Below are 8,448 nucleotides of genomic sequence, written 5' to 3' on the forward strand. Positions count from 1 at the left end.
GCTAGGACTGTAGCTGCTTCTTCACTGCTGAGATGGGTGAACTGGAATTTCAACCTCTGCATACACAAAGCCAGCAGGGAGTGAGGACGAGGGCACGGCGAGAGCACAGGGGCGAGCAGTGACACAGTAACCTGGGGCATCACCGGGAGCCCCGGGGCACGGCGCTGCGCAGGGGAGCAGAGGCCAGGTTCCAGCTGTTGTTTTCAGGCACAGAAATCCTACAAATCTCTGCAAATATTGATCCTGTTTTTCCTTCCAAGGCTTTTAGGTCACCTGGTAGAGTCCTCCTTTCATGTAACAGCTGAGCTTAACTTTGTTCTGCAGCCTTCACCTGAGCATGAGCCAAAAGAAGGGATTCAGTCCCCCCACCGGGCGTTTGCAGGGGCATTTGTTGCTCCAGATGGATCACCGTGATGTGATCTGCAAGTCCATGCCAGAGCAAGAAGTGGTCTGGAGAGGAGCTGCAGGACCTGGCTGAGTTGTGCTGGAGGAACAGGGGCAGCACCCCACTTCACAGAGTCCTGCAAGGAGCTGTCAGCAAGTTCTCTTTCCAGGCCAGTACAGAGACAGGGCACTTAGTGCCTGCTCCTGCCATTAACCTCAAAAATCCATGCTGGCAAGTCAAGCCTGAGAGTCAGCGGGGCTCAGAGGGTTAATAGTTTGGCAGTTTGACCTCATTTAAGTCCTCATTGCATGTTTTCTCCAAGCAGCCCTGGGTTTTTTTGCTCTGTGGAGGCAGACTGGAATGGGAGATGACTCGCCACATCCTTTTTTCCCCTCTGCTGACCTGTTCTCCCCAGGACAATCCAGGCAGGTTTCTGTGGCTTATTGTCCAAACCTCACCCATTTTAACCAGAATTTTGTTGGCTTATCTCTGTGCATCGGCGCTCAGTCCTGGGAGTCACGGGAGAATGACAAATCCCAAACAGGCGACCTTCCCCAGGGAAGCCGACCTTGGAACCTGGCAGCGAGCGCTGGAGGACTACGGGTGGCCCCCGCTGCTGAGCTGCGCTGCCCAGCACAAGTGACAAAGATCTCCCGGACGGAGCCTGGTGCCTTCGAGCCCAGCCACAGCCTGCTGAGTGGCTTTTCTCCTTCCTCCTGCCAAAGGACCACTACCACTGCTGCTCTCCAGGAAACCTCTGGAGCAGGACTTACCTTTGGCAGGAACAAGATGAGTTGGAGGTGCCGGGTGAGGCAAGAAGAAGGCAAAGGGAATGAGCGAGGGAAAGAGAAAGCTGGAAACAGAAGGCTCTGTTGTGATGGGAAAGGTGTGAAGGGCAGTGCCCCTTGTCGCCACGTGCCCCACGGGACGTGGGCCAAGGCAGAAGGTCCCTGGGGTGCCATGTCCCCGGGCGCTGAGGCTGGGTGCTGCAGAGAAGAGGTCCCCTGAGCCCAGGTGGGTTTGGGGTGATGCCGCCCAGGGACTTCCCAAGCTCCTTGCCTCTGCTTGGGGCGAGGACTGTGCAGCTGAACTAGAGCCGACGAGACACAAATCCACCTCCGAGCATGAGAAGGGACATGTCTCATGCAGAGGGGACTGGAAGTAACGAGTGAAGGCAAGGAGAGGTGTCAGAGAAAGCAGAAGCCAGGATAGCCTGGAGAGAAGTGATGCACTCATGAGTCAGTGCTGTGAGGTCTCAAACCTGCTGCCTCCCTTCGCTCCTGTTCCTTTTTCCCTCTTTCACGTTATCTCATTGCTCATCGCCGTCCCTCTCTATCTCACCCACTCTTTCTCGCCTCTCACTGTCCTCCGCTGGGTGAGTTTGCATGGTTTTCTTAAGAGCTAATGGCACTGAAATGCCAAAAGAAATGTGCTAATAGAGTTGCTGTTCCTGCCGTTGCGCTGTGTGTCATTGTCACAGTAAGCAAAGTCCAACAAACCTTCTATTTGCAAGTGCCGTGTTGTGCCATCTCTTTCTTTGCTGCCTTGTCCCTCCAGAGCCCGTGGGCTCTGCCCGGGGTGCCCCATGGAAAGCCCCCGGAGCCCAGGAGGAGCCTGACCTCTCCCTGATGGCCTCAGACCTGAAGGCAGCATCACTGTGCTCTCAGGCTGCTCCCATCCTTCTCCCAGCCCCTTTCCTTTCCTTCTTTTCTTTTGCTCCAGCTTTTCTTCAGCACTCATTGCCTTCTCTCCCATTTACGACCCCTCGCTCTCTCCTCCACCGCCTGCAGCCCCGTGCAACGCACTGGCACAAGTGTCCTGGACAGGGCTCCTCTGGCATGGCCAGCTCCTTTCCCCAGCACACTGCGCTGGGCTTCTCTCTCCCACGCGACGTCCCACGCAAGAGCGATGGCAGCGGGGGGGTTTGAAGCTGGGGCAGGGCCGGGGCCGCCTCCTGCTGCCCTCATCCCCGCGTCGCGGGCTGCGAGCATCTTGCCTGAGCGTGTGCTGGACAGACACTCGCAGGAGTGACACAGTGGGGGCACAGGCCCGTGTAGATGCCCGTGATCGAGTGCATTTGTATGAAACTGTCAGCTTGAACATTGGCCTAATAAATCCTGGCATTTTCCAAACACACTCTCTGCGGGTGCCTGGTCTTTTTTCTCTGGCCTGGGGGCAGCAAGGCAGGGGCCAGCAGGGTGTGTGTGGGGGGGCAGCAGCCAGGTCCCCGTCCCTGAGGCTACAAGGAGCGCGTCCCATCCCATGTGGGCTCTCCCCAGCACCGGGGTCCCCCCGCTGCCCCCATGTCACATGAAGCCCAGGGGCATGCACAAGCAGCTGACGCCTTGCATGCCTGCAGCTTCTCCCCCTTGAGCATCGCACTGGCACCCGGTCTACCCCGAGGACCTGGTGCCCCCCAGTTATCTGGCTAGCTTGCTGGTCAGAAGGGGTTGTCCCAAGAAAGCTGGAATAGGTGGAGGAACATCTCACTCAGCCATGGCTCCTTTGGAAAGCCTGGAAAAACCATGGCATCTCAACGTGCGTGAAGGTCTGACTAGCGAAAAGCACAATTTCTTTCCAGAGCTACTTTAGGGACGTGAATCACGAGAAATTAACACTCCTGGCAGAACGAAAACTGATTCCACTGAGACGCAGTGCTGGCAGCAGCCCTGGCATATCTCTTTGATGGAAAAAGCAAACATTTATCCCAGGACCTAGCTGGGCAGGAGCTGCCCATGCTGCTGGCGGCCCCCGGCACAGAGTCCAGCTCCTGCCTGTGCCCAGGGCCGGCTCAGCAGCGTTCCCGAAGTGCAGCCATGGCACTGCCGATGTCCAGGCACAAGCTGAGGGTGTTACTGTCACTGCTGCCTCCTTTGCCCCAAGACTTGCCCCAAAGTCTCCATCACTTGCCCTAGTGGTGTGTGGAGGTGATGGGACGTACCCGCCATGGGATGTTCCCACTTCCCCCTGTGCAAGGCTCAGAAACCTGAAGAAGCCCAATAGTAAATAAAAAGGGTTGTGTTCTGCCTATTAAAACACACTGCTTGAAACTTTACCACCCTCGGTAGCATCTCTGCATTTCAGGGATGAAAATATCTCGGTGGCTCTTTCGCAACGAAGTTGATTCAATTTTTTTTTTTATTTTTTTTTGTGTAGACATCACATTACACTTTGCAGGGGTGAGGATCAATGCCTGTAACTTGATCAATTTTTCTTGCTGCAAGCACAAGGCCAGTGCTTCTCACTGTAAATAATTAAGCTTCGCACCTCCCCGGGTGTAACTTCCCCATGGAGGAGCACCTGCCTTTCGTTAGTGGGGAACTCGGCTGCGTGCTGCATCTTTCATCGGAAGAGAATCGAAAGCCAGATTGTCGCACGCAGTTGCGCCTACTTGGGATAAGCTGGAAATCAATGGGTTTTGCCTGAGGCACGTACATGCTGAATCACAAAAGTGCACAAAGCCTTGCCTGAGGAGCACGCAGGGGATGCTGGCGCGCTCCATGCGGTGGGAGGATTGCCACGGCCTTTGGGAGAGGGCACCTGCACAGGGCTCAGACCAGAATTGGGGCTCACAAGTGCCACAGGACCCGGCAAAGCCCCAGCAGGTCACCGCCCGCCTTCGCAGCCCGGTGGCACAGCCAAGACCCGAGGGAGGCTCAGGGCAAGAGGCGGAGGCTCAGAGGAGGCCGGGCAGCGTGGAGCCCTGGGGACGTCGCTTCAGCCTCACCCTCTGTCACAGGTTAGTTCATTGGGTTGCTCCTTTAATAGCACGTTCATTAGCGGTCATTTAATTGCAGAATGCCAACATTAGCTGTTCTGAAGAACTAATATGCATATGCAAATTAGCAACAAGCATTTAATGCTACCAATAATAGAGGGAGTAATGGTAGTGGCAACAGGAAAAATACTGCAAGACCACAGCCATCGGGAGATCTGCTCTTCCAGCGAGCAGCCTGTGACCTTCAGTGGTCCCGGCGGCAGCGGGGACCGGATCGATGCCTGCAGCAGCCTCGGCAGGGGACGAGCAGGGTGAGCCGGAGGCATTAGCGGGCACCCTGTGCCCCCAGCACCGGCTGTCAGAAGGGATGGCAGTGGGGACAGCACCGCTGGGACCTGCGGACACTGGTGTGTAAGTGTCCGGGTCCTGTCTCCACCGAGCCCTGGCTGCACAGGTGCAGCATCGCGGTGACACACGTGCTCCTCGTCCCCACGCGTGCTTCTAAAGCTGTCAGCACGGGGAAGCCCTTGCTTCCTGGCTGCTTTCTTGCACTGTCTGCCAAGGGATGGGAATGGCCGAGCAGGAACTGAGCGCTCCCAGGGATCACAAGTGCTGCCCAGCACTTCCCGGCACCCGTGATTAATTGTTGCTCTTAAATTCAGCGCTTTTATGCAGGATGGAGGACGGCCAGCCAGAAGCCCAGCTCCTGCCCCACCTGTCATTAAAAAACATTGCGGTTGTATAGTTGTGGAAGGAAATAAGAGTAAATGCATCCTCTGTAAGTGGCTTCAGCTTTCTACGCACATCTGCATCCTACCATTTCCGCTTCGGTGGCCGGTCTGCTTCTGTTTTCCCTCTTCCCATGACCTGTACTCTGCTTTTCTCCTTAATCCTGTCTGCAGCTCCTGACGTGGGGCTTGGGGCAGCGCCGCAGTTATGGATAGCGGGGAGGAAAGGAGCCACAGCTGCCTCTGGCCGACTGCAACTGATGGAAATTTTGGGTAAGCTGCAGCTGCAGCCCAAGCCCCGTCCAAACTCAGGGCTGCTCCAGGTGCTTTCTCCCTCCCTGATGCACGATGCCCTCTTCCCTCCTTTGGTCTGCCCCATTTTAACACCAGGGAGGGAAGCTGGCAAGCCAAAAAAACAAGTAAGTGAGGGCAGTAGCAGGGTGATGGGGCGAAGCTGAAGCTGCCCTGGGGCCTGGCGGCAGGGCTGGGTGTGCCCTGGTGAAGCCGCGGTGTGGAGCGGCTCTCCGGGTCCCTCATCTCCACCTGCAGAAAGCCGCATGTTTGGTGCTTTCTGCTTGAGGCAGGAGCACTGCAGCCCCACCACAAAGAGTTCCACAGCCGGTTTCCACCTTGGATGGGATTTTTGGTGGCTGAGACCCACTTCTACGTAAATCAAGAGCGAATGACCTCGTCCAGTCAGGGAAATGCCAGCTGCAGGTGAGGAGAGAGCAGGGCTGCACGGGCAAGTGGCTCAGAGTCAGGACGAAGGCGCCCAGCAGGTTCCAGGATGGCTGAGCCCAAAACTGGGGCTGTTGCAGCCCTGGTGCCCGTGGCGGAGCTGTGATCCCAGCAGGAAAGCAGGGTGGGCTTTTTGCAGCCCGCATTGGCGGCAAGTGCAACCAGACAGTGTTTTCCCACCTAGGGGTTAGCCAGCTTCGCTTTTGGTGCTCTCCCTCCAGTGCAAAGCAGGGCTGCAACGTAGTGGGAGGGCAGAAGCACAATTAAAACCTAGGGCAAGGAAGGGGAGATGGGCTGAAGTGGCAGAAACATTGAGTCAGGCACGACAAGTCCCAGCAGCTCAGAGGCAGCATGGCTGGATGCCCCAGCCCCTGCTACAGAAGACACCGGGATGATTTTGGTGTGCTCAACGCTGGGGAGCACAGCCCCGTGCTGGTCCCAGCGCCACGAGCTGGGAGGCGAGAGATGCTTGGTGCTGCACCTCGGTAAAGCACATCAAGAAGAGAAGGGACCCAGGATGAAGAAGTTGGAGGTGAAGAGGATCGAGGGCAGCAGCTCCTCCTGCACCGGGTCTGGGGCTCGGCAGCATCGGTGGGCAGAGGAAATCCAGGGAGAGGCACCACAGAGGAGGGAAGGGCTTGCGGGATCACAGTGCCGCAGAAGGAGGAGTTTTTTTCCATTGCTTGCAAACATCATCATGTTGTATATAAACACAAAATGCCAAAATGTGAGTCAGCTTAATGGCAGTTTGGCTTGCACACAGAAAGAAGACGATAAATGTTAGAGGCACAGTTTGCAGAGGTGATTTATGGGCGTTTCGGAGGTTTTCAACAAGTCGCTTCATGGCAGGTAGAACATGCTTCCACAGTCTAATAAATTTTTTTGATGAGTTGCTTCCCATCAGTGAGGAGAAACCTCTCGGGCCCAGCTAGTGGCCAAGCTTACTTTTTTTGCCTTTGGCCTTGATATACTTTAGAAAGTGGAAATGCAGATGGTGTCTTGCTATGGGCAATAGGATACGAATACATAACAGTGTACTTTTAATAGCTGCTAAATAAATTTAGTGGCACAATGCCCTGATCCAGCACAACAAAAGATCCTATTCACATGAGGGAGCAGATTTAAGACAGACTTAGGAATCTTAATTCCTGAATTTCCCAGCATTTTTTTTTTCAACATAAAGAATCCCAATGACCAGTTGCAGAGACTTTGATATAACGTCATTTTTGTAACAAATGCTATAGTCAAAATATTGCTCCGCAAACATTTACGCATGTACTTAAATTTACACGTGTAAATAATCCCATTCAGGTCAGCAAAACTAACCACATATATAAAGTTAAGCATGTGTGAAAGTGTCTGCAGGATTGAGGCCAATGATTGCAAAACAGTTTAAACTGTAATCCTCCATTTTCATTAGTTCTAACTTTCTTGAAAAACTTCTACTGTGGGCTCGAAATTCTGCATGTCTTGTTGAGCCAAAGGCGATTTTTCTCCCCAGGAAGTCCAAGCAAAACCCTTCCAGCTGTTTTCAAGTTGTTAGGCTTCAAAATTGCATTTCCCACCAAGGACATTCTGCCCTTTTAACTTAGATAGCTTGAAATCTATTGTGTAAATACAGCTAATTAAAGCTAGTTATTACTTGCTATACATGAAAGCCCTCAAACACCACAGTCCGGTAGATTTGGCTGCTTTCGCTAATAAGTCGAGGAACTCTCCGAATCATTCAGAAAGCTCCTTGAGCTTTCAGCACGCTGCAGAAACACTAAATACAAAGTTTACAGCCTACCAAGAAGTTTCCCAAGCCTCCTTCTTTTCTGTAAGTCTTAAGACTTCAAAGAAGTGGAGGTATTTTGGAACGCAGCATTTGGTGACCCACGTCCAGCTCCCTGCCCGCCATGGGTGAGCACCGGAGGGCAGCCCAGGGAAACCTCTGATTCCCAGGCCCACAAGAAGCCAAGGCGCTAACAGGTGGCCCCCTTTAGAGGTCGGCCCATCCCTCGCACCCTCTGTCTCAGCAGTCAAGCCTGGGCTGGTGGCAGAGCTGTCCGAAGTACTTCTGTGGTATGGTTCACGCAAGTACAAATGCGAATCTTTTGGCAAGTGCGTTCACACAGCACCACGGTGGAAGAAATCCCTGGTTGCATGGAAGGAGATGCAGAAACGAGCTAGCTGGCTGGGCCTGGTGATCTTGAAGGTCTTTTCCCAACTAAATGAATCTACGATTCTGTGATTTTCTTTTACCACTGAGACTCGGCGCGGGACCGCACTCCCAAATCTCCATGTGTTCATCCTCTCAGAGCGTCACGGCGCTGCCTCCAGCCCCTGGGCATAGCAGCGGTGGGCTCCCATCGCTGCTCATTGCACGCCCCAGCCAGCGAGCAGCCACAGTCATCTCGTGGTGAAATTTCTCACTTGTACAGTCCAGGCGTCTTGTTTTTTCTTGGACTTGTTTCAGCAGTTGGGAAGATCATGGAAACCTCGTCCTTCTATCCAAGCGAGGTGACAGAAAAGACAGCGCTGCCTCAAAAATAAAACATGGCAGTCATTATGCTTTGTGTGTTGGGGGTATAACAAAACAGGATTTAATGGATATGTGTTATTTGAAAGGCCGTGAGAAGGGAACGGGGAATTTTCACTGCTCTTCCACTGAGCCAAAGCTAAGGAAGGAACTGAAAAAAGGAGGGTAAAAGTGGAGAAATTAGAAGACAGGAAAAAGCCACTTAATTCACCAAGCCTGCTCCTCCGTGGGGTTAGCTCAGCCCCCACGCTCCCGTCTCTCCCCAGGGACTCACGTTGCTGCATCCTGAGGCCAGGCCGGGCTCCGCGGCCTTCGCTGGTCGGGGAGCGCGGAGCCCTGGGGCGCTCCAGGGGCTGCT

The 8,448-nt window shown here is 54.1% G+C and overlaps 1 long non-coding RNA gene across 1 annotated transcript; it reads right to left on the bottom strand.

The window, feature by feature from the left end:
• Positions 1-71: 71 nt before the first annotated feature.
• On the bottom strand, positions 72-4,998 carry LOC308178298. The gene is made up of 2 exons (XR_013939675.1): positions 4,921-4,998; positions 72-4,818 (listed from the first exon to the last, which is right to left on the bottom strand). It is a non-coding gene; the product is annotated as an uncharacterized lncRNA (long non-coding RNA).
• Positions 4,999-8,448: the final 3,450 nt, after the last annotated feature.

Source organism: Anser brachyrhynchus, assembly GCF_964034855.1.
Source record: "Anser brachyrhynchus genome assembly, chromosome: 15".
Classification (NCBI taxonomy): domain Eukaryota; kingdom Metazoa; phylum Chordata; class Aves; order Anseriformes; family Anatidae; genus Anser; species Anser brachyrhynchus.